The following is a 27,197-nucleotide window of genomic DNA, read 5'->3' on the forward strand; positions in this document are numbered from 1 at the left end:
AAGAAACTATTGTATCTATATATGATGCGTATTTTCTCCCATTATAATCTTTAAAGACAATTGACAGTGGCGAGTGTAACCTTAGAGACTACTGACATCTAGTTGCTATCATGATGCATCAGAAAATAGTACTAATCTGGTTATCTCTGTATTTTATGTTTCTGTCAGTTACAGCTTTCTATTATTTAGTCATTAGGCAATTCCATAATTCTGTATTTCACTGCACATGTTACTTACTCATGACTCGTTACCTTCTGATACCCATGACTAACAACGACCCCACAGCTCTCACAAAATCATAAGAGAGGAAGGCATCACACAGAGTGGAGATTTCTCCACTTTTCTGGGGATGCACTGAAAAAAAGAAGGGGTAACATGACATCAGATCACTTAGGAGAAAGACATAGAATGGTGTCTGGTACATTGTTTAGAAGATCAGGAGAAGACATATGAACTTCACATGTATTAACAGTATGGAATAAACAGAAAAAAACAAATGGAACCCTGGGGGCTAGAGAAACAGCTTAGCATTTAAGGTACTTGCATGCAAAGCCTAACAACCAGGGGTTGAGCCCCCAGTACCTACCTAAAGCCTGATGCACCGGGTGATGTACGCATCTGTAGTGGATAGAGGTCCCAACATGGCCACACTCACTCTCTGTCCTCTCTCTCTCTCTCTCTCTCTCTCTCACTCACTCTCTGTATCTTTCTGCTTGTAAGTAAACGACTAAACTTTAAAAGGATGAGACCCTGAACAGTCAGAATATTCCAATGATGGGATTACTTTTGGATACCTCTTCTCATTGTTGGGACATAGCACCTGACCAAAATCATCTTTTGAGAGGAAAGAATTTATTTCTGCATAAATAAAGCTATGAGGGAACACTTTCTCATGGTGGGGAAAGCATGACAGGTCTGAACAGAAAGCCTTGGTCATGGAAGGGTGTGGTGGCACACGCCTTTAATCACAGCACTTGGGATGCAGAGGTAGGAGGATCTCCATGAGTTCGAGGCCACTCTGAGACTACATAGTGAATTTCAGGTCAGCCTGAGCTAGAGTGAAACCCTACCTCGAAAAACAAAAAACAAACAAACAAACAACAACAACAACAACAAAAAAAAAAAAAACAAGAAAAAAAAAGAAACAAAAGCTTGGTCATATCTCCACACCAAGCAAAAGGAGGTAGTCAGACTGAACTCAGTAGGAAATACTCAGGAGGACTGGGCTAATATAAATCCCCAGGCCCTTTGCCAGTGACACACATCCTCCAGCAAGGTTCCACCTCCCAAAAGGTTCTGCCAGAGTGGGGTTTGAGCATGAAACTTAATCACAAACACACGAGGCTATGGGGACGTTTCACATTCAAACCACCCTAAGTGAGATGTTGTAAAACGAGTTGTTTTGCAAACTGTTCAGTGAAAAGTTACTTACTGTGAATATTAAATAGGCACACTGAAAAGAAAGATGCAAAAATGACTGAGGAAATCTCATATCTATAAAATGAATAGCTCTTATCTTAAAGGTATGCTACCTGTCACGTTGACTTCAGGCCTGACTAGTTGGAAATGGCATGTTTCATCAAAGATACGACCGAGCATCTCAGGTTGACGGCTGCCCGTGCCTTTCCCTCCCATTATTCTGACTCTGGGTTGATCAGTGAAAATCTCTAGTTTTGAGTTCCATTTCTACTTAGTACCTGTGGGGAACAAATTTTGAGTAAAAGAAAGAAAAAAAACTTAAGTAAACGTAAAGATAATTCCATCGGACCTACGAACCTCTCTAGGAATACTTTGCTACAGAATTGGCTGAGGGAATCTAGGCAAGTCGAGATGAGCAATTTTAATGCAGCCTTTCTGCCACTTCCCAGAGCAAGCACGTGCTTGTGTATTCTTCCGGCTGCAGTACTGCAGAGCCCCTCAGACCCACAAAATGAAGCCCCACAGTCTGCATTTTTCCTACTTGTTTTAAGTGTGCAGTTAATTTTCTAAAAATTTAACTGCAGTTTCCTTAGATGTTTTATCGCTTGTAGTTAATTATGTAGGTGTATCAAATATGCATTATCTTTGAACGCATATTACCATTTTGCCTTTATCCACTGATGATTCCTGGATAAAAGGTGGTGCTAAAATGTTAATGTGTATTTAGTTACATGAGGAACAAAGTAACGTAGAAATTTCTGAGGTATAAAATGAGATGCATAATGACTGCTAAAGATAGAAGAAAAGGGAATGCAGAACTGCAAACCTCCGCAAACAAGGGTTTTTTGATCCACCACCTCTGATCGTCTTGCTTTGGCAGCTTGGATAGCAGCTTGGATCCTGTCGTCCTTGCATGTCTCTTGAAGTCACCTGCATGGTTTCGTCTGGGGATTGAACCCAGGGTTTGGGACATGCTAAATGAGTGCTCTACCAATGAGTTATAGAGTACCCGAATCCTTAGGCACTTTGGGAAAATGAGCGTTCCTTGAAGTCCACATTTCTGGCTGGGTGATAGAGGTCTTGGTTTTTGAGAACCCTTGAAGAAGAGGATTCAGATCCTATCCTGCATCTTCACTCGGAGCTGTCCCTGCCAATGTCCTATCTTCAAAAGTCTGCAGGTGTGTTTTCTTTTCATGCAGGCAACACACTTCCTTTTCAAACGAAATAAGTTTAGTAAACGCTATACACTGAGCATCACAGAATGGATGGGCACACTCTCCTGATATAATCTTTTACATACAGGAACTCCATCTTGCTTGCTGAGTGCCATGGTTCAGTAAATGTCCCTAATGACCAATGGGTCAAAGGCTTTGTTTCCAGATGGTGGGGCGACGGGGACGTAATGGAAACTTACAGGGGTCTAGCTGGCAGTCTTCCATTTATAGCTGGCCACCTTCCATCGTTACTGAAGCATATCATTGAAGGGAAATATTGGGGGGGGGCGGCCCTTCTTATTTCTCTTTCTCCCACCATGAGATGAATGAGTTTCTCTGCCATATGTTTCCATTATGATGCTTCCTGAAACTAAACGCTCAAAACAATGTGGCTTATCATTTATTGCAACTATCAAAACTGGGAGTCAAAGTAAATCTCTCCTCTTCTTGTACTGATATGTCCTAGGCATGTATCAGGTAAGGGTCCAAGAATCACTGAAGAAAGACCCCAGAGTCAATTAGTACGTAAAAACAGAATGTTTATTCTGCAGAATCAGCCAGCATGCAGGGGTCTACCATTCATAGAAAACGGCGACGCCCCAAAAGAGTTCGCAGGCTCCCGTTAAGCACAGCTAGACAAATTTTGAGGGGCTTGATCTTTTCTAACATGACTGGCTAATTTGAACAGTAGCCATACTTGCACTCTTTTGATTGGTCCTAAGGGATTGGTAGGCTCGGTCTAGGGGAATTTCAGGCAGGTTAGGTAATTTTCAAAATGATTGGCTAGGCAAGCAGCAATTACAGGTGTGCACTTCTGATTGGTTGGGACCGAAGGGTTGCAAAAGTCGGGAAAGGGCCATGTCTCCAGGAGCTGCCTCAGCCCCTGGGTCGTTATCTTGTCAGGGTCACCGTTGATTGACAGCCCACCCTTTCTCAGCAGCCTTGCCTGCCTCTCCGGGAAACTGAAATGTAGGTCTACTTAGGGGGGCGCCTTACTGAATGAAGCCTGTCATGGCGTCAGTTTGGTCCCTTCTTATTATAGTAGCAAAGGCCAAAAACACAAAAATCATATTTTTTATGGACTGAGAGCACTGGGTGACCAGTAAGACTGAAGCCCTGGGACTGGTGAGTCCCAGTCACGCTACCTTTTGTTCATTTAGTATATGGAGAGCCAAAAAAGGAAGGATGATTCTGGGAATATGGGGTTGCTGAGACGCAGGACAAAACGGAAGCAGACCAAAGCTGGTTATCACATATACCACAGCGTGCTGGTGGGAATCCAGCCGGGGAATGCCAGAGCTTTGCATTGCTCAGCGAGGGAACTGGGAGCCAAGCTTGTTCATTTACTCTACCCCGGGAAAGGGACACGCAAAGGAGACACAAGGATTCCTTGTAAAACGAAGAGGTAAGGGAGCCGTCAACCAATGCCGAGCAACTTCACGATGACAGTACTTCTGAATGTGTGAAGTGGGCGTATGGTTATGGGACTTACTGCCCATTGTAATATTAACCCGTCAGTTGGTATCATTAAAAGACGTTATGAGCCTTATTTTATAGGCTGGGAAACTCAGTCCTGGACTGGTTTTGCCTTTGGTCAAGGCGATGAATACATATATGATGAGAATCATGAGATATTTAGACCTAGAACTTCCTTCCAAAATGTGGGCTTGTAACTACTGTGCTGTGTGGCTTCCAATGGCCCTTCCCTGTCTTCCAGGCTACTTCCTTTAATGTAAAGATCCTGGTACTTATAAATGTTTAATTTGCACAACATCATCCTTATTCATGAAACATTTCATGGCTCTATTCAGCAGTTCCTATTCTTGGAGTGGTCCAGTTTGCTGAGCACATACTGAAAAATAAATAATTGAAACCTAAGCAAGACAAGTTTCAGAAAGAACCTCTTCTTTAAAAGCGTTTCTTCTTGATGATCTAACCATTCCTGAGGCATGGGACAGATGGGTGATAGTGTCGGTTGGTGCTTTGCAAGCCAGCCCCATCTTCCCTACTGTGCCTGAGAGAAGTGAAGGTGTCTATCCCAGGGTGGCTCATTCAGAACCCTTCGACATAGATCACGAGGTCCAGCAGGCGGCTGAGAATTGCTCAGGAAGTTGGCTCATTCAGGAGGTTTCCTCTTTGCAAGGATAGAGAACCCTCATTTGCAGAATGGAAACCTCTCCCTCCCTCACCCTGGAACACTATCTTGAAATGAATGGGAGACGTGTCATTGTATTTTAGAACAGAACTCTTGGCTACTAGAGGAAAGGTAGTGCCTGGGTCTTCAGAAATAGCTAACAGTTTAAATGAGACAACCTCACATGAGAACTGCGTTTAGCCTGAATAGGAATTAACATCCTGGGAATTAGCAGACCTTCTTCCATTTGAAAGTAGCACATGGCATGAGCCTTTTCCTTCGTGGGTAGTTTATATGTATGTGTGTGTATATATATGTATGTATGTATAATTTATATTTCATATATTTTATTTAAATATATATAATTTATATTTCATATATATGTGTATATGTATAGTTTATATAATTTATAAAAGCCAAGAGGATACTGAAACATATCCCACACAACAATTGGCAACATTGGTCACATTTCTTTTTCTTGCTTATTTAATATGCAAATTTTCAGTATAAAGATAATACTTTATGTAATCATGCTAGTCAAAATGTAATATCCAGTTTTTGATAATTTCAAAGAAGCATTTTTATTAATAGTAACGATTAAGTAGGGAATATAGGGCATGTCCAAATTATGTCAGTGTGCTGCTCAAGGTCATAGTAATGTTTCCCTCCCCATAGTGCCTGTATTTGAATGATTATCAAGCCATATGTGGTGGTTTGATTAAGATGTCCCCATAAGCTTAGGTGTTCTGAATGCTAGGTTCCCTGTTAATTGAGATTTGGGAATTAATGCCTACTGGAGGCAGTGTATTGTTGGGGGTGGGCTTATGGTAATTTAGCCAGTGTCCCCCTACCAGTGTTTGGCACACCCTCCTGTGGCTGTGGTCCACCTTATGTTGGTCAGGGGGTGATGTCCACCCTCTGCTCATGCCATTGTTTTCCCCTGCCACTATAGAGCTACCCCTCGAGTCTGTAAGCCAAAATAAAACTTTTCTTTTCCCCCAAAAGCTGCTTTTGGTCAGGTGATTTCTGCCAGCAATGTGAACCTGACTGCAACAGTGAAGTGTTGCCAAGCAGTGGGATTGCTGTTAGACACCTGATTGTGTGTCTTTGGCCTTTTGGAGCTGATTTTCAAGAGGAATGTGGAAGGATTTGAAACCTTGACCTAAGAGATGGCTTGCAGTGCTTTAAGTAGAGCTTGTTGGAGTATTTTGTCAGAGTTGAAAGACCTGAATGTAGTAAGAACTATGGACTGTGAGGTTTGGCTTATGAGGGTGAAAAAGAGCATTGTTTGGACTGGGCTAGAAGGAATATATGTGAGAGGCTTGCTCTTATAGTCGTGTCCTGACAAGTTGAGCAGGGTTGCTTTGCATAGAAATGAACTGGTGTGAGCAGGGGGATATGGCACAGAAAGAAATCTTTAGGCTGACAATTATATGAGAGGTTACAGCTTTTGAGATTGGGCCAGCTGACCTGCACTGGGGCAACAGGAAGACTGTAGACACTTTTGAAAGGGTGTGAGTGCTCAAGAAATGTCCTGTTCTTCCAAGTCTGCTTTATTACCCCCTTGGATTCACAAATTGGCACCCCACCTGCTATTATGGAGTACAAGAAATGGAGGAAAGAGAGGGTCATTGAGTTTGCAATGCAGTCTCTTGTTTTGGAAATGGCCAGGGGCAGGGGGAAGCTGGGTTGATGGATGCCTGCATGTAGACTGAATGGAGCTATGAGAATGAGCTGTGGGTTGCAGTGGTGAGCCAGTAGAGATGCTGGGATCATGTGATGGCTTCCAAGGAGAGCTCTAGCCCTGCATGAAGTTTTCTAGGACTGAGTAGCCTAGCTGCAGGGGTGGGATTAGAACTCCAGTGACTTGTTGCTGGTGACGAATATCGGACTTAGAGACCCGTCACTGGCTAGAGTTGCTGGTCTTGGAGCTACAGAGTTTGATGTTTTCCCTGGTTGTTTTAAATCTTGTATTGGTTGAATATATATATGTATATTTTTTTTTTGCTCTGCCCAATGCCATCTTTTGCAGTGTGAGTGTTTATTCTGGGCCATTATGGGCTTTGGGGGGATTTTTTTTTTTTTTGTAATATGGCTCAGTTCAAAGACCTTGGGTTATAGGGATGTTGAACATCATCAGTATTGATAAGAAATGTGCAGACTGTAAATGTTGGACTGAATGCATTGTATTTTACATCATAGATGGATAGCAGTTTATGGGGATCAGTGGCTGAATGTTGTGATTTAATTTAGGTGTTACCCCATAAACTTAGATGTTCTGAATGCTAGGTTTCCAGCTGATAGAGATTTGGGAATTAATGTCTCCTGGAGGTAGTGTCTTGTTGGCTTATGGGTATTATAGCCAGTTTGCCCTTGCCAGTGTTTGACACACTCTTTTTTTACTATTGTCCGCCTTATGTTGGCCAGGAGGTTATGTCCACCCTCTGCTCATGCCATATTTTTCCCTGCCATCATGGAGCTTCTCCTCAAGTCTGTAACCAAAAATAAACCTTTTTTTTTTACCCCCAAAGCTGCTCTTTCTCTGGTGATTTCTGCCAGCAATGCGAACCTGACTACAACACCATAGAATTCACTTCACTGTGGGACAACAATGCTGAAATCAGCCCTGCCTTTAAATGGAAGCAGGATGAAAAAAAAAATAATACTCACTTGGGTTCTTCAGGAAAATACCCTAATTCATTAATATGGTTCTTTTGTCTTTGCAGGAAGATGCCTTAACTACTACCCCATCTCTCCAGCCCCCAAACTAAAACTTTTATTGAAACTGAGATATCAATATTTTGGAAGTTATATACCAGAGTTACGAGCCATGCCAATATGTCAATTTTATTGACCGTTAATGAACATTTTTAGTTTCTAGGTACATCAGTTGAGCCTTAAAAAGCTTACTGAGCAGCATGAATGACACCAGCAAATATCTTAATACAGTAGTAATGTGGTATAAATATGGAGGTAGAAAGAAAATAGTTTCTGATCCATTGACTGCGGCGCAGGCTGATGTGGGAGACTTTCAGGAAAGTAGCCCTTCATCTAAGTCTTGGTGAATAAGTGAAAATCCACTCGAAAAATAAGATGTCATGGAAGTTTCAGGCAAAGCCTCATGGTTGAATGAGCAAAGAACATGGGAGATACCAGGAAACATAGATTATGGGGTCTGGGAAGAGGATAAGATAAGGGGATGGGAACTCAAGACGGGCAAACATGTGCCATCCTTCCGCGATAGTTTGTGAACCTTGGATGTTTTATTTTTTTCATTGTGAAAGTTACATAATTGTATTTGTGTTATAGAAAGGTGATCAGACATGTTAAACAGGTAAATTCCAGTAAGGAAACCTGGAGGGACATTATTATGTTTAAACGGAAAATGCTGCTAAACAAGAGTAGGCATAGACATGGAAGATAAGTGATTCAAATCTTGTGAGATGTCCCTGCAGCAGAATTTTAAGAAAATAGGGAATTTAATGGATGGTCTATTACATGTTCATTTCTTTTTTTTTAAAGTTTTTATTTATTTATTTGAGAACGACAGACACACAGAGAAAGGGGCAGATAGAGAGAATGGGGGTACCACTGCAAACAAACTCCTGATGTAAATTAATAGTGATATCTTGGAGTCAGCTAGGAAATGAAAAATGGAAAAAGTAAGATCCCTTGGTGGGGGAAATTAATTGCTTATTTTTTTTTAAAGTATTTACAATTACTTTCACATGGCAAAAGTTGAATTAGATTCCAAATTTATCAGTTCTGATAATACAGTAGGAAATAGCTATAATATGTGGAAAATTATAAACTGTGATCTTGTCTTTCTTTCTCAAGTAGAACAGAGCTCAAGATGCAGCTTGCAATTACCATCACAAAAGAAACGGCATGTTCGTGGGTTATTTGTTTTTTACAGATTTCTTTCACATACACCGTGCTGTTTGGTCTTTCCCAAAGCCTCTTCCTTCTTTCCTTTACAAGGATTCTATAATATCTATTCAGCAGCCAGTTACTATTAGGACCAATAGCAAAGGCTCTCTCATGTAACATGCATTCTGCTTGTCTGTGTGTGTCTGTTCCTTTCTAATGGCTGCGGCAAAGCACCCCAGCGCAAACAGGTTATGCGAAGAGATGGTTTATTTTGGATTAATGTTCCCAGTGGAAGTTTCACCATGTGGAGTAGGGGACATGGCAAGAGCAGACAGAGCGGCATCTTCAAAAGGAGGAAGGAAGAGAAAAGGGAGGAAGTTGACAGAGATGTATGTGGCTACTCAGCTGGCTTTGACCTTTGTATGGAGTCCAGGATCACATGACATGGAAGGCTGCCACCCACAGCTCGCATGGGGACTCTTCTTGATTCATTTGCATGGTCATTCCAGATCCTGTCCAATTGGCAACCTTAGATTAGCCATCACAACAAGTTACAACTATTTATAAAATAAATCTTTTACTAGGATCCTGAAAATAGATTTGTATTAGTAATATATCTAAGAGCTCAAAGAATTTTATGTAAAGTGTTTTAAGAAGAGTGTTTTATTCAAGCGAACCCTTGTGGCATGAGCGATTGGAATACACCCATGTCCACGTGTTGGGTGGTGCACTTGGTGCATGCCAGATGTTGATGGCTGCTGTCTTCCTTCCACAGTTGCCCTCTACCTTATTTTTTGAGGCACGATCTCTCAATGCACCTGGAGTTTCCAAATTTAGCTAGTCCAAGTATGCAGCAATCGTCAGGGATGCCTTGTCTCCACCTCTCCTGCACTGGGGTTACAGGCGCAAGCCAGCTTGCCCAAATTTTACATGGGTTCTAGGGATTTGAACTCAGAGCCTCATGTTTGCATATGTTTTTCCAACTGATCCATCTCCTCAGCCTCAGAAGATACTTGTATTTCAGTTTTTCAAAGACTACCATGATCCTTAATGGGTTATGAACAGTAGTTTTCAAAGCTGAGCCTCCTAAAGGTTTTTCCTAAGTTCCTAAGATTCGAGTAAGAATATGGGCTCTGCTGTGCAGTCCCCTCGTATGAGTTCTGAAGTGTCTCTCGTCCATCCACCCCGTGGATGTGTTTGCCCGTCTAAGTGTGTCACCCTCTTATCTAGGGTTTCAGGGCAGTGTCTTCCAAATGTATCTTCCTGCAGAGGAGAGCATGAGCTCCATGGGGAGTTTACAGATTGCCCTTTGCCTCTTGGAGCATGCAGTAGCTAATATCAGTTTAGGACTGTAGCGGGGGAGCCGCAGCCTGCCGTTACAGTAGGAGAAGCGTGTCTGCCTGGGACTGAGGACCATAGTCACTGTGTTGATCTTTTTCACACATATTCCTAAACTGCTGAGCTTACAATTAAGTCAACAGCCAGAGAGAATATTGGAGGATGAAAAAGCAGTCTCAAGAGTACAGGTAAAAGTGGAATTTTCTCATATGCCCCAGAAATAAATTGATTTATTTTTTTTCCTGGGGCAATCAAGTGGAGTGATTTGATTGTTGGCTGTTCCCCATCTTAGCAGTGTTGGAAGTTAGGCGTAAATGTTTTGTGGGGATTGCCATTGTAGTTTAGAGTACTTGGCTAGTAGAAATCTTATCAGAGCATGTTTCAATAGTTAGCTCTGGTCTGCCAGAATTATGCCCATGGCCCAGTATAACTTTTTGAGATAATGAATATTCTCTGGTCCACGTGGTAAGTCTTCAAGAGCTTTGCTGCTGTGATGCGCAGGCATTGATGCAATAATTTGTTGTTGATCAAGACACCAAGAAGGTAAATTTGTTTCCACCTCATGGTATTACCCAAATTCTAATAAGCTGCTGGACTTGGTGCCTTTGTCTCTGTGTCTGTGTGTCTTACTTGATTATATCCATCAACATATTAACTTTTCATTACCCACATGTGCTTGTGTATATGTATATGTGTGTTTATGTCCTTGTGTGAGGGAGTGGGCATCCATGTGCCTTGGCTTGCATGGGGAGGTCGGAGAAAAACTTTGGGAGCTGTCCTTGCCATCCCGCTTCCTTAGAAATCCTTCTCTGGAGGATTTCTCTTATCTCTGCTGTGGTTCGTCTTGCTGTGTTTGCAGAGAGCTTCTGGGAAAATCTCTTTGTCTCTGCCTCCATCTCACCATCAGTGTGTCGAGATTACATAAGCCCTGCATGAGTTCAGAGAGTCTGAAGATCCCTCTTAGGTACGCAGGCTCGAGGGCTGTGTCCACTACCGTCTTCCTAGCCCCCCGAAGGAATAATAATGTGTCTGCTTAGCATGGCCCTGTAACACTACAGTTGTTGCTGTGTTTTCTCTCAAATTCCAGGCTTTTGGTGTCTATAAAGAAATTGAGAAGGTTTATGATCGGTGCTTCTCTATTCTGTGCACTTTGACCCCTTCCTGTGTTTTCTGACAGTCCGTATCAACTTTGGAATGGGAAGAATAGTTCCCATCTAGGAAGAGTTTCTGGGGCCTCTGTTACACATAGCACAATGGGCCACTTTCTAATGATCGGAAATCACATCAGCCATATGTAATCCAGCATCCCAGCTTTCAAGGCCAAGGCATAGTAATCTGTGTGAGGAGATTATAGGTTAACCAATACTAAACATAAGAAGCAAGATACCCAGAAGTCTTAATCAGCAGAATCTTAGATATGCAGATGCTATCACCACAGTGGGAGAATGACCATAAGCTCTGTCCAGCCCGTGGCATCATTGTCCAAGCACACTGTGGCTTCAGTGACCCTCCTCTTGTGAGAGTCGTCACCTTCTCTAGACTCTCCCAGATAATCAGTACTATTCTATGTTAAAAAGTATATTTGAATACTTAACGTCATCAGGCAAAGCAAGAAAGGCCTTTCCTATTCCAGGATATAGCATACCACTTGTAGTATTTCTTCTTTATTACCATATTCCTCCATGCAATTTTTATATAAAAGTTTCTGTCTTTGGGTACAGATTGACACTATTACTGGGTGTGGACTTTTCTGGAAGAAAGTTACAAGTAAAATCAACTATGTCATACAGCTACCGTGTCACATGTGGGAGCTTCCAGCCTTGGTGGTTGTTGAGTGCTTGATTCTTTTTTTTTGTTTTTAATTCTAAATTGAGAAATGCTATAACCATAATAACTATGCTAAACTTCAAATGCATGGTATAAAAAAAAATTCACTTATTTTTTTTTTCATGTGGAATAGCGACTAAAATGCTAACACTTTTATAGAGAGAATCAAATAAATCTATTGTTAAAATTAATTATAGCCCTTCATTTTAACATCACTCCCAGAGAACTTAAAATTACATGTGTGGTTCACACCTTATTTGTATTAGCAAATGCTATCTAGTAAATTGCGTCACAAAAAGTAGGAGTCAGCGGGTTACCTGGGAGATAATTCTGGATCCTTCTGTACAGAACTAGCCCCAGCCTGAGGTGGGGGCTGTTTGAGGCCGGGCTCTGACCTTGACTTCTGGCGCTAATTTCTGCTCCTGTCTGGGCCACAGCTTTTCTAACTGAACCGTGGGTCAAAGATTCGGGAGGAGAGGCTATTGCAGGCCCTTCTCACACGAAATTCAGTTTCCTCAGGGGGAAAGCTTCCAATCTGATTTGCAACCCTCTCAGTGTCTTCTCGAAGCCTGTCAGACAAAACAGTCTTCCTCCTTCCAATTCTTGATGTATTTAAAAGAGGTTAAATGCACGATTCCTGTGATTTGGAGGTTCTTTGAGCCGCCCCAGGCTGGAGCATGGCCTCTTTCAATCTGTTCACTGCTAAGTGAAGCAATTGAGCAAGTTCTGATTTATAAGCTCTGACAAAGATGTTTTGCAAGGAAATTTCCGGCACTCTGAAAAAAAAAAAAAAAAAGTGGGAGGGGAGAGGCATGCCTCACAGAAAACTACTCTTTTGGTGGTGGTTTTTATGATGTTATTTCAAACAACTAAATTGAATTTTTTTACATTTAAATGAATATTATAAAATATATTTCTAACTTCCACCCATACCCACAGGGTAATATTTAGAAGTTAAATTTTAATAATTTTTTTTAAACTTCATGTACAAAACCTGAGAATTATCCTGGCTGCATTTGATATTTTCCCCATAACTGTGCATGTGAATATAATATTGGTATTTTATTTAAAAGAGCTTTGAACCAGTACCTTACCTTGGAAATTATAAGCAATCTAGAAATTTCTGTTGGTATAAATTATAAATGTGTGTACAGTACATAAACGCCTATTGTTAATGTGTGTGAGTTATACTAGTAGAGAATAGAGGCTGTTCACTTGCCAGTTCAGAAGCAGAGAAGGGACTAGAACCTGGGGCTGGGTGTTTCAACATCGCACCCTGACTGATGTACTTTTCTGCCAGGTAGGCACCACCTTCTAAAGGCTTCACATCACCTTCCAAAGCAGCTCAACCAGCAAAGCATTCGAACCTGAGCCTGTGGGGGGACATGTCAGATTCAACCACAAAACCCGCCCCTCCCACCAACACTGAATCCCTCCATCATCCTAAAAAGCAGGTATGGGGTGTGAGCGGAAAACAGTGCATTTGGACATGCCTGCACAGGCAGGAGGTGTGGCCCATTCTATTTTTCTGTTGGAGATCTTGTTGAAATTGTCACTTGTATTTGGATTTGGTTTTACTGAAATTCCCCATAGTACTAGTAAGTCTAGAGCTCTGTTAAGATCTTGGCTATAAACAAGGATTTTCACTCATTTGGGCTACCGAAGTTGACTTACTTGAACCACACTGGCATGTCCCCTTACAAAATTACCTTCCTTGAGCTGTCATTACAAGACCATTGTAAGAAGCCTTATGAGATATGGTAATGCATCCGTGCTGAAAATACTGTTCAGACCACTTTTTTTAACAGTGACATTTCAATTTGTGAAGGACACATTGTTTTCAGTGGAGTGCTAAGAAGGCATCTAAAGTACTTTTCTGGCTATTTCTTTATGATTCAGTAGTTCCTAATTACATTGCATGTTGTACTTGCCTGCTTTGTATACTCTGGGCCAAATTTGAAGTTCATTAACAGAAGTATCACTGGCTATAAGTATCAATTTTGTTGACAAATCCAACCTCTTTGTTTTAATGTTATATTTACCATGTATTTATGTTATTTATTTAAGACAGAGTGTGTGTGGGGGGCATAGGGGAGAAAGAGAATGAGGGGATACACCAGGTCCTCCTGCTGTTGCAAATGAACTTCAGATGCACACACAGCTTTGTGCATCTGGCTTGACATGAGTATTAGGGAATTGAACCCAGACCTGGAAGGCCTGTACCATCTTTCTAGCTCCTATTTAGCTATATTTTTATTTCATCATTTCATTTCATCATATATGAGTTTTCTTTATTTAAAAAAGAATTTGTTGGGCATGGTGGCACATGCCTTTAATCCCAGCACTCAGGAGTCAGAGGTAGGAGAATCACTGTGAGTTCAAGGCCATCATCAGACTACATAGTTAATTCCAGGTCAGTCTGGATCAAAGTGAGACCCTACCTCAAAAAAAAAAAAATATTTGTTTGAGAGAAAGAGGAATAGAGAGAGAGAGAGAGAGAATGAGAGAGAGAGAATGAGAGAGAGAGAGGAGAGAATATGGTCATGCCACTGCAAAGGAACTCCAGATGCATGTGCTATCTTATGCATTTGGCTTATGTGGGTCCCGGGGAATCAAACTGAGGTCCTTTGACTTTGCAGGCAAATGCCTTACTGCTAAGACATCTCTCCAGCCCTGTATGTGAGTTTTCTTGTTGAGTAGTTTGTTTTAGAAGTGGATGTGAATTCCTTCTCCCTCAGTGACGACACAACAATGATAACTCGTATTTTGGAGAGATGCCACATATCAGGTGGAAATAATCTACTCTTGTCTCCAGTATCTTATGTCTGGGAAAGAAAAGGAACTTTCATGGACAATATTTTACAAGTTTTGTAAACAATATCATCATTTTCCTCCTTAATTCTAGGTTTGGTACAGAAGACAGCAGAACACACTTGCCCATTTGTCAGCAGAGAAATCTGTTTCTCCCGAGTAAAACATTGTAGAGTTCATGTGTATGATCACTTGTCTTCTCATATTTTAATCTATTTGCTTGTTATAGTGATGGCATTTCTCTGATCAGGTTAGAGTATCTTGGTTCATATTACTTCTGCTCATTCCATGGGCACTTAAATGTTAATTTTCTCAAGGATAAATGATATATGATTCTATGGTACCAGTTCCATTTGGGGTTCAGTCCCTTCCCAACCCTTAACCTTCTCTCACGACCTATCTTGCCTATTTTCATATGTCTGGTTGATCCAGGTTAGGAGCCTCAAATGCGTGAGGCCATGTGCTGATTGTTTTTCTGTGATTGTGTGAGGTCGCAACATGAGAATCATCTGTAAATATCAATGTGGTTTTATGGGTGGACCCTTGGGGCCATTTAATGTTGGGTCCTGAGAAATTTCTAAATCACAAACAGTTGAAGCTACTCTGGTGCTTTTGCATTGACAGACTCAAGCATCTTTACAAAAACATTTGCTTTAGGAAGCTAAACAATGACAATTCAGAAAAAAAAAAAAAAAGAAAGCTAAACGATGTATCCAGTAAGGGATATACTACTAAATATTCATATTCTCCTAGTCACACATGTAAGCTTGAATTTTCCCCGGCATTTAGTAATCAGTGAGTTCATCAGTACGCTCTGCATCTGCAGGGGGCAACTGTGTACGTCGACTGTGCTAGCTCCTTGCCATGTTCAAGGTATCTCTTCTCCAGGGAAATAAACTTTTAAGTGTGTTTGAAAGGATGTATTTAAAAATTATGAACTTAACACTTCTTCAAAAAAAAAAATGAGAAGTGATGTTTCTGTCAAATCATATAATTTTCCTCCAGTGCATTAAGGAATGATGTGAGGAACACATTAAGTGTATCACCATATTTGAATTCGGCTCGGATATAGGCATACCCCTGTTCAGCTTTATGTTAGTGGTTTTCAGCTGCGAATTCAAAATTAAGTCCGTGTTCTCCCAAGAAGCCTCTCCCCGAGGGTGAAATTCCACTTATGTAGAAAACTTGTTACTTTAGGGCTCTTGAGTGCATTCGGGGGATCACAGCCTGCCTGCTATGGTGGTCTTTGGAGAAGACATGCAGAGATGGAACCCGTTTCATAGTGTCTCTGCCCGCACACTTTAAAGTCTCCTGAAATCAAGTTCCTTGAAGATAGATTGGAGAAAAGTGGAGTGAGGACCAGCCTGAAGGTGGAGGATGGTCATGTTAGTGACAGGCTGGGGCAGAGAGATCCACTGCAGAATGTGTCCAGCCCTGTTCAACCGAGGGCCCCGTACCAACTTCACTCTGCTTGGCTTGGTCTACGGCCACATGGGGGAAATGGTGCACATCCCCCATCAGGGCAAAGATCCTCAGGAGAATAATGTTTAGGAAGTGGTATTCGGTAGCAGTAACCGCTTTTCTCTCCTTGCCTTAGTGACTCTGGCATGCTGGAAACTGTAGTGTCATCTCCTTTCAGGCAGCGGCAACATGTGGGGCGGGCAGCATTCACGGTGGGCGGAGGTGGACCTGCCACCATCGTCTTGGTGGCCTGACCTTCTTAGGCTTGCTTCCTCGTGCACTGGATCTGTTTCTATCTGGGACCGATGCTCATCTTCACCTAAGCAGCCCCCCAAAAGGGCAGTGTGTCTCCAGATAGAGGAGTTTGAGGTCATGTTCGTGCATACCTTGATGTCATAGTGTGGCCGGAAAGAACCCTTTGAGACAAGTAATTGTACCCCTGGGAATTTCCTTCACTGTTTGGCTGGTCTGTGGTCAAACCCCCAAACCTGGTGCCATGTCACACAATCAACAGAGACAGGAGTCTCAAGCCCCGAACTTTTGTGATGTGTGAACAACATCTTGATAAAGAGTATTGAACGGTGACATGCCATTAACTGTCTGTATACTCTTTGACGGTTTTACACTGGTCACAGCAAACCTATGGATTTTACAGCTAAAAGTTTTCTAAGCGCTGCCAGATGATTGAAGAATGGGACCAGGTTGCCGTTCTGATCCAGAACTGGGCAGAGTAAACGTGAGTCTGGTCGCTTTGTCACAGCGCTTGCTTCCGTCTTTCTTGCTGTCCTTCCCCCTATCAGGCAGGTTTGTGGTAGGCCCGCACTGTCCTGGGCACAGAAAGGAAAGAGCTCCTTCCTGAATAAATGTCACTCCACCAGCTGTAGTCTTGCATCAAAGAAGGACTCGGTATTCATGTGTGGACACCTTGGGCACAGGTAGGTTCCTTGCCACAGGTAGATGTGGCACAATTCTCACAAAAAAGTAAACTTTGGCAAAAGCAGGCTCTTTGCTGGAGGATGGTGCCATGTTTGAAACCAATGGAGCCTTGGCAGCTCTGGATTCTGTGCTGCACCAGAGGAGGTCAGCATTCAAGAAGGGGCCCCCGACCATTCCCTCGGAGCTTATGTCACACACACTGGAGGGAAAGGTGGAGCTCTGTTGGGGTGACAGCAGTGAGATGGGAATCATTACCTTATTCAGAACGGGGGTAAATAACTTAACAATCACGCTTAAATGGAATTTGAGCCTTTATTTTATTTTATTTTTATTTTATTTATTTGAGAGCGACAGACACAGAGAGAAAGACAGGTAGAGGGAGACAGAGAGAATGGGCGCGCCAGGGCTTCCAGCCTCTGCAAACGAACTCCAGACGCGTGCGCCCCCTTGTGCATCTGGCTAACGTGGGACCTGGGGAACCGAGCCTCGAACCGGGGTCCTTAGGCTTCACAGGCAAGCGCTTAACCGCTAAGCCATCTCTCCAGCCCGAGCCTTTTTTTTTTTAAATGAGCAAAGCACTAATTACATAAAGTGTGAATCAGTGAGGATGGAAAAGACTTGCTTCCTAACAAGGCTTCCGCTTGATTGCTATTACTGATGTCCAATATGCAAGGCCCAAGACAATTGTGTTTAACACTGATAAATAAATAAATCACAACAAGGGACTTCAGAATGGAAAAGTGAATGAGTAAGAAACATGCTTCCCATTTTGGGAATTACCCGAGTTTCAGTCATACATACTCCCACATCTGCTTGAAATCTGCATGCTTTGAAAGTTACCCCATGAGCTATTAGAACCCCATAGAACTATGTCTGAAGTCCTCTGTGGGATATATTTGGTTGAAAACTTAGGTAACTTTTCTGGAAAAGCTTCCTCTCCCTTGTAAAAAGGACATGAAAATGACAGTGGCTTTGAGCTGGGCATGGTGGCACATGCCTTTAATCCTAGCACTCGGGAGGCAGAGGTAGGAAGATTGCCATGAGTTTGAGGCCACCCTGAGAATACAGAGTTAATTCCAGGTCAGCCTGAGCTAGAGTGAGACCCTACCTTGAAAAACAAAAATCAAAAAAACAAACAACAACAAAAAAGCAAAGAAAATGACAGTGGCTGGTTATGAAATAAGTTTGCATACACACACACACACAGACACACAGACACACAGACACACACACACACACACACACACACACACACACACACACACACGATATTTGGCATGTACTAATGTCTCATTAGTAAATGACTATAGTTATATTAATGGTTTCCCACAGTATTATAATTGAAAGATGTGGCTAAACTACATTAAAACTTTGAAATATAATCAGCCTGCTTGCATTGAAATATTTAAATGTAATAATGGTTCTGTTTCATGGTAACTACACCCTCCCTTCATGAGATGTTCTAAGTCACTGTGCTACACACAGAACTGCCGCCCCAATGTTTCCTGAGGTCTGTGCCTCCTCAACTGTTTTATCTGCTAGAGCTCCATGAGGTAACTGATTTCAATGTGCAGAATTAATAGAATATTTGACATTAAAGATAAAAGGTAAACAGGGACATATTACCCACTAGCTAGGAGTTGGAAGGAGCTTTGAATACCTGTTTGATTGCTCGCATGTTTCTTTTTGAAGAACTTGGTTGATGGTATTCTGATTTGTACATCACCACTCACTCATGCTGGGGGTTTCCACGAACCCTGCAATGAAAATGGTCACTTTTACCTAGGACTCTACATGATGACTAATTCATGTTCTCTTCCAGTGAGATAATTAGGTCTTTGGGGGTATTTGGTTACTTATAATGGCGTATTCAATTATCTGAAGAGGGCTTTTACTATCACAAGAGGCATCATGACTTAGCCGTGGGGAACCCAAGAATTGCCTCCACAATAATGGAGAATCTTTGTCCGTCTTGGCAAGCCACCTCAGTGACAAATATTTCCTTGGAAGGCATGGCCCTTAGACACAGTTCCCGGTGGTGAAAGTCGTAATTAGGAGCTCTGACATGGCGGTTTATTACATTGGCTGTTCTTTCTCGATTTAGCAAGGGTGCTTTTAGGGGTCAGGACAGCTGTTCTCAAGTCTTTATCTAGGAGCTAATTACTCTCCCTGAAGGAAGGCACTGTGGAGGACAGCCAGAGGTGACCTGTAGCAAAAAGATCAGGAGACAGCCCCAAGCCAGGACAGAGAACAGGGTTGCTTAGTTCCGCTAGTAACAACGACTGGGCTCAGGAGGTGGTGGCTTCTGGAAGAGAACTCAGAAAACAGCCAAGCTGAGGGTACAGGTTCCTCTGTCACAGTGGTGTAGCTGTAGGACCATTGGATTATTATGCAAGTGAGGCAAGAGTGGCGCATATGTTGTGTGGGGGTTGTAGGTTTGAAAATCCAAGGGTTTGAGAGATGGCTCAGCCGTTGAGGGTACTTGCTGCTGTGTAATGCTGGGGCCCAAGACTGCCTGAGTTCAACTCCTAACGCCCACACAAAGAGCTAGGTGTGGCCACACGTGCCTGTGATGTGTTGTCCTATGGGAGACAGAGACCTGAGAATCTTTGTGCGAAAATGGCAGCTGTGGATTCAGCAAGAGACTCTCTCTGAAGGAAATATGGATGAAAAGTGGAGGACGACATCTGATGTCCTCTGGCTGCTACCAGTATGCAAGGCTGCGTGTGCGCACGTGTGTGTGCGCCCGTCCATACGTGCACAGTTGCACACACATGTGAATATAGCAGACCTATACACCATACAACCTATACTACACATGCAGAAAGAGCATCCAATGTTATGTATTTATACGGAAATCTATCATGTGAATGGTTCAAAAAGTAAGATGAGACATAGCTCATAGAGGCACCATGATGTGCACCAAAGTCTCTACAGAACAAGGAATTTTTTCTGTACCCTGACGAAGGACATTGTAAAGAATTGACTTTCAGTATTAGCGTTAACTTCTTCATTAAAGACATTCATACTCCTCTATACTTAAGGTGAAACAGCAATAACAGTTTATTAAATTGTGTCTAATTATTATGGCTTAGAATGTCCCCTAAACTTTGCACGTGGCTGAGAAATGGAATAAGGAAGAATGCAGAGTTAGAACAAGACTGTGCAGTTTTCTCTAGTGAGTTATGTGAATGTGGGCACAAGGGATAGAATCCATGCTCAAAAAATAATGGAAGGTGAGCTTGAGAAAAGTAGGTTCTTCAAGAACTAAGACAATTCAAAACACACATGCTAGGAATCTAAGATCAACACATCAGATATATAATCACTTTAATATTTGTTCTGGTCTTGGGCATAAATGACTTGGAATTTAAGCTAGAAGGTAACATGGTTTCATAATTTCATTCAAGCAAAAGTAGAAACAGTTCTTCAACTGTGAATACCTCTCAGCTATACTGATTGCTGAATGAAAGTTACTGTCTAGATGTTCCAATATTATTATTATTATTGTTTCGGTTTTCATTTTTTCAAGATAGGGTCTCAGTAGGGCCCAGGCTGACCTGGGATTCACTATGTAGTTTCAGAGTTGGACTCAAACTCACAGCGATCCTCCTGTCTCTGCCTCCCAAATACTGGGATTAATGCCTAGACTAGTATGATTTTAAAGAATCTAAGTGTGGGCTGTGGAAATGGCTCAACAATTAAGCAGGTTTGCTGCTTAAGCACCAGGGCCTCCTGGTTGGAGAACAATAAGCCACCATATTTGACTCACCAGAATCCACATAAGAAACTTTGATATGGGGTGGGGAGTGGAGGGATTTCTCAGTGGTTAAAGCATTATCCTGCAAAGCCAAAGTACCCAGGTTCAGTTCTCCAAGACCCATGTAAGCCAGATGCACAAGGTGATGCATGTGTCTGGAGTGTGTTTGCAATGGCTGGAGGCCCTGGTGTACCCATTCTTTCTCTCTCTCTCTGCCTCTTTCTCTCTTTCAAATAAATAAATTAAATGTTAAAAACAAAACAAAACAAAACAAAAAAAACTTTGGAGCCAGGCGTGGTGGCACATGCCTTTAACCCCAGCACTTTGGAGGCAGAGGTAGGTGGATCACTGAGTTCAAGGCCACCCTGAGTCTACATAGTTAATTCCAGGTCAGCCTGGGCTAGAGTGAGACCCTACCTCGAAAAACAAACAAACAAACAAAAATTGATGTGAACATAATTCACTCCAGTCTGTAGGTGAGGAGACTGGAGCATCACTGAGATCGTAGCTCTGGGTTGAGGAAAAACTTCTCTTACCAAGGCAAGAAATATGGATATAGAAGGATTCTCAATATTCTCCTCTGGCCTCCAGATCTTGGCTCATGGTGCATGCACATTTGCCCACACATATTCATACACCCACACCACACACATGTAGAAGAAAAAGAAAGATCCTAAAACACATGGATCTTCACCTTTGTGAAGGATCCCATTGTATTTTCTCAGCCACATGCATCTCTCTATGGAACATTCCCAAGTGTCCCAGTTATGCATAATTTTTTTTTATCAGTATTTTAAACACTATATTATTTTAGGTAAAGTTGTTCCAACCGAGTGCACACATCTGTTAGTGCTAAGTCATATTGGATAATGAAGCACTGTTATTCCCACAGACTTGTTAGTGGACCAGGGATTTTAATTAAATATCTGAATGGGTGTGCATGGTTGATACCCTCAGAAATATCCCTGTCAGTGTTAATACTTTACAAGTTAGCTATGCCTCTTTCAACCTTTAATTATAATATCCTAACTCTTTATTCTTAGTTACTGCTAACAATTTCCAGGTAATACAGACAGAAATTACATGATTATCCAAGTGACTGCACATAGCAAATGAAGGGGGAAGAGACTTCGCTGCCTGTACCTGTTTTATAAGTAAGCATTGCTAATGTACTGCTGTGTTTAAACTTACATATTCTTCAACAAGAGGAGTAGAGAAATGCAACATGTGCCATGGTTGGAGACATCTATTGCCTGCCGCATAAGTAACTAGCCTCAGTAATAGCAATGGCAGTGCTCTGATGTCCCAAACATCTTTAGGTGCCTCTCTGTGGTCCTTGTTCCTTCCTCAGGGGGTCGGATGACCTTGCCACTTGATTCCCCCAGCTGGACTTTGGCCATCCCAATTGATGAAACATTCAGAAGGCATGCGATTTGGCCTACAATGGTCATGAACATAAAACATCTGAAGTCACTTAGTGTCTAAATTTCTCCCTGGAATCTGGATTTGGGCTTTCATGCCCTGTGCGCTCTTAGTTATGTAAAGTAGACCCATAGCCGCGTCGGTGAAATGCGATCACTTTAATATTTGCTCTGGTCTTGGGCATGAATGACTAGAATATTTTGACTTGTAATCTCATTTGATTGTGTTCCATTATTTCCAAGCACTTCTTTTTTTTTTTTTTTTCCTCCAAATGTTAATTATACGCTTCTATTTAAGACCCATGGTCTTGTTGTTCTCTTGATGGGACTTCAAACTGCATTTATTATTAACCAAAGGGAGGTGACTGCTGTGCTTAAGAATGCTTAACAGTTATTCTAAGGATACAGAAAAAAAAAAAATTCTCTAACTAGCAAAGTTTGACTAAAATATTCAAAGTGCAGAAGGAGATTTTCCTTCTCAGGCCTCTTGTTCCCGCGTTTTCATCATGCTGCTACAGCCGGGGTGTCTCACACTGCTGTGCTCTTTGAAAAATGCATTGGAGGGAATGGCTGGATCTTCATTCTTCCCAAGGGTAGAAAATTCTCATTACAGACACTCAGGCTCTTCAATATTTGAAGGCTATATTCCCAGCAGATCAGAATAATGACAATTTAAGCAGAATTGAAACATGCTGAAATCACATTTGACACCGGCAATTCTTCAGTTCAGGGAGGACTGTATCATTATGGTTCTCATTTCAGACTCACCAAAAAAAAAAAAAAAAAAAAAGGAGTTATTTAATACATTTCAAGGATGATAACAGCACATTGTGCCTTAATTCTGACGTGTCTTTCTTTGACAGTTTGGAGACAACACTGACTGGTAATAGAGAATAAAATTTCAGTCATATTAGTAAGATCATCTTTTATTCTCTGAGACCTAAGTCCCCCGAGTTTGGAGGCATGGGATTCTCTGGTGAGAAAATTGCTTGTACTTTTAGTATCTTCCTTCTGGAATGTTCTATCTGAGAATCATTTTCAAAAGCTTATAAAGTCATGATGTTTATGCAGATGTCAAATGACCATATATTAAGTAATTTAACTTAGATGATTAGCTGTGCAGCCAGTAAGAAAGATGTCGCAGAATGTTTGTAACAGTACTCAAAGGCAGATGAAAACGAGTGAGAATGTGTGAGTGGAGGGAACGCTGGGCCTGCTGTCATGGAAGAAGCCAATCACAGCCTTACCAAGTAGAGTACTGCGTGCCTGCAGGCAGGAGTTATTTTACATTGCTCAAAGTAATGTAACCTGTTCTGTAAATTATCAACATAGAGAATCCTGAAAGAGCCCAAGAAATACATAATCGTACAATATCAAGGACAGAATGAGAAACTCTGAGAAATGGACACTGGACAACACAGTTCTTCTCCAAACACACAAACTTCCGTGCAATATTTCATTGTTCTTTCTAATGGGAAACCTCATAATTAACCATGAACATTCCTGCAGAATTGACTGCAGTATTCATGACCTCATGGTGGTTGTTATCATCACAAGCTCTACACTGTTCTGAGCCCATCATCATTTTGACATTAGAGGAATGGACTTGTCTATGGCTATATCACCTTGAACATGCCAGATCTCGTTTGATCTCAGAAGCTAAACAGGATCAAGCCTGATTAGTACTGGGAAGGAAGATATAGAGGATACAAGAGGACAAAAAACAATGATACATCAAAACAGAAGAAAGACCACTTGGAAAGAGGAAGGGACTCAATGACACAGGGAAGGGGAAGAGGAACAAAAGAGGAGAATAGGAAGGGGATATGACCACATTAAAATAGGCTCATGTGTTAAGATTCTCAAAACTCATAAGCCACAACTCCATGGTGAATACCACAACTCCATGGTGAATACCAGCGATCCTACTAAAGAGAACCATCAGTGGAGCGGGGGCAGGGAGGAAGGAAGTGATGATGCCAACATGTGATGCATCTATCCAAAGTTTCTACTTAGTAAAAATAAATAAACGAATAGATTAATGGCTGAAAAGCTCAGTTGAAAAATAAGCTTCATCATAAGCATATCCCTTAGGATATCTTTCCTGATGCCTTCTGCCTGTTTTCTGTTGCCCTCTCCCTCTCACAGAATATTGTCATGTGTTTGCTCCAAACGTCCAAATCCAATTGCAGAATATTTGTGTAATTTTAGCACCTGACCAACATTGTACGATGCGCACAGAGTGAGTAAGGAGAGGAAGGAGCGGAGCATGGAAGGAGTGCTCCTGTCCAGGTGCAAAGGAAGCATTCGTAAACTTCCCGGATGCCCCAGGCATATGAACCTTGGCTCTTTAATGCTCTCTCTATCACTAATTTAAAACTCTACAGTTGTCTAACCTTGCTGTTACTTTTCTGTTTAATCCTTTATACCTTGCAAGCTTCCATTTACATTTATAAAATATCTGCTTTTTATTATTACCTAACTGCCTGCAGGTTATTTTTGAAAACCATAGGTAATTTAACATTTTAGTAATATTTGCAAAAGTGGATATTTTTACATGAGCAATGGGCTTGTATTTCCTTATATATTATTTGAAGTGGGCGGTCAGGCAATCTTTAATCTATTTCTAGTATTTTTGACAATGTGGTAAAAGCAAGGAAAGTAGGTCTTTCTCCGTACTCTGTTTTTATCATACTTGAACATGTGAAGCATCGATCCTCTCCCAGGGGAATTTTATAGTCCTTCAAAGGAAGCAATATTTGACTTTGGAATGACTAGGAGACACTTTATCCCTGATAAATATGTAAAATTGTGATCTCTTGGGTAAGAGGGCTCTTTTTTGAATCTATGCTTGCACGTGTATGCTCAAATCAGTAGAGCTATCTTAACAAGCCACAGCATCTGCCCTGGAAAGTGCAGAGCAGCAGAAAGCAACAGAAAGTGTCTTTTTATAGAACTGAAGATGGAATGTAGGATGCCCTGCGTGCTAACCACGTGTTCTTCCGCCGAGCTTCACCCCACACCTTGAAGACTGTGTCTAATATATGCTTATACATATATGTGTGTGTGTGTGTGTGTGTGTGTGTGTGTGTATGTATGTATGTATGTATGTATGTATGTATATGCTAGAGAGAGAGAGAGAGAGAGAGAGGTTGATAAATTGTTACAGCTGACCTTGATCTTGAAAGCCTCCTTCCTCATGTAGCCACCTGAGTAGGGAGGATTATAAATTTGAGTCATCAATCCCCCAAACCCATTCCAACCCCCACCCTGACTAATACTCCCCCCGCCACACCTTAGGTTGTTCAATGACGTGGGTTTTGGATTTGAATCTACTGTCACTTTTTTTTTCTGGGGTGGGGAGTGTTCTCTCTGCTTCTGCTGATTTCTATTTTTTATTATTATTTTTTGTTAACAACTTCCATGACTGTAAACAATATCTCATGGTAATGCCCTCCCTCCTCCCACTTTCCCCTTTGAAACTCCACTCTCCATCATATCCCCTCTCCCTCTCAATCAGTCTTTTTTTTTCATTTTGCTGTCATGATCTTTCCCTCCTAGTATGATGATCTTGTGTAGGTGGTGTCAGGCACTGTGAGGTCATGGATATCCAGTCCATTTTGTGTCTGGAGGAGCACATTGCAAGGAGTTCTTACCCTTCCTTTGGCTCTTACACTCATTCCTCTACCTTTTCCTCAATGGACCCTGAACCTTGGCAGGTTTGATAGAGATATTGCAGTGCTGAGCATTCCTCTGTCACTTTTTCTCAGCACCATAGCGCCTTCTCAGTCATCCCAAGGTCACTGCCATCTGAAAAGAGAAGGTTCTCTACAAAAGTGAGAGTAGAATTAATATGTAGGTATGAACATTAAGGGAAGTGCTTACTGGGCAGTTTGATGAGCATAGTATATACATTTGGCCAGACAGCAGCAGATGTCTCATGACTAACCCTGTGGTAGGTTCTCAGTATCAGGGATGTATTTCCTTCATGGAGTGGGCCTCCAGTCCAATTAGAGGGCAGTTAGTTTCCACTATGAAAGACGTGCCACTATTGCACCCGTTGGCTCATTTGTCCTTGGGTGGCAAACTGGCTTGCAGTATCCACTGTTGAGTATCTTCCCTGGTGATTTCTCTCTCTCCCATTGAACTGCATGCAGAATGGCTTCTTCCAGCTTTCTGTCAGCTGGTCTACATGGAGGAGGTTTTCAGCTCAGCTCCAGCAGGATATTTCAGTGGTTTTGCAGCCCAAGTATGTGGAGTCTTTAGCAATACGGTCTTACCATGTATTCCTGATGGGAAACCAAGGGTCTTGGCAATGGCCTGTAATGTTTTGGGGACATCAGGGACCTCCCTGACCAATAACTCACTGGAAAGTTTCCCAGCCCTGGCACTGAAAATTTTCTAGCAACAATCTATGTCTACTGAGTGTTCCATTGTCTAAAAACGTAGGTTTCCATATGATTCATTTTTATCCTGTTAGAAATTGATTAGCCTTCCCTACACCTTTCCTTTACTCAATCTCTTCCCCTGATCTCACTTGGGCCACATTTTACTTATATGACCTTGAACAAACTACTTAATGACTGTCACTGTGGTTTTTCTGTTTTTTTTTTTTTTTTTTTTTGACCATTACAATGAGAACAGTAAAGCTGACTCTCTTATGCTGAGGGGAGAAAGGAGGCAATGAACAGCGCTGGCTTATGGGAGCTGTTGAAGGAACCCTAGTTCTCTTGCCCTTGTGTGGCATACACCTCTCCCTTCCCTGCATTTGTCTATGGGTACATCGTCCCCCTGGTCATTCCCCAACTTCTTTAAATCATTCACAGTTTCGTCTGAACCTCCCTCCTTCCTGTGCTGTTCATTGGATTCCTTTGTCTTTGTCAAATAGACTAGTAATTCAGTGATGGCAAGGACATTGGACTGTCATATCATGATGAAATGTGTGAGCAGCCTTACCTGTAAGGCCTTCACAGGTGTCTGCAAACAGCTCAACCCGGTTTAGTGGA

General features: G+C 41.9%; 1 protein-coding gene across 10 annotated transcripts in view; it reads left to right on the forward strand.

The window, feature by feature from the left end:
* The window catches only part of Nrg3 (neuregulin 3), a 1,113,809-nt gene that overhangs the window by 147,280 nt on the left and 939,332 nt on the right, over positions 1-27,197 (forward strand). The gene's annotated exons all lie outside the window — the stretch shown is intronic.

This window comes from Jaculus jaculus, chromosome 18 (assembly GCF_020740685.1).
Source record: "Jaculus jaculus isolate mJacJac1 chromosome 18, mJacJac1.mat.Y.cur, whole genome shotgun sequence".
NCBI classification, from domain to species: domain Eukaryota; kingdom Metazoa; phylum Chordata; class Mammalia; order Rodentia; family Dipodidae; genus Jaculus; species Jaculus jaculus.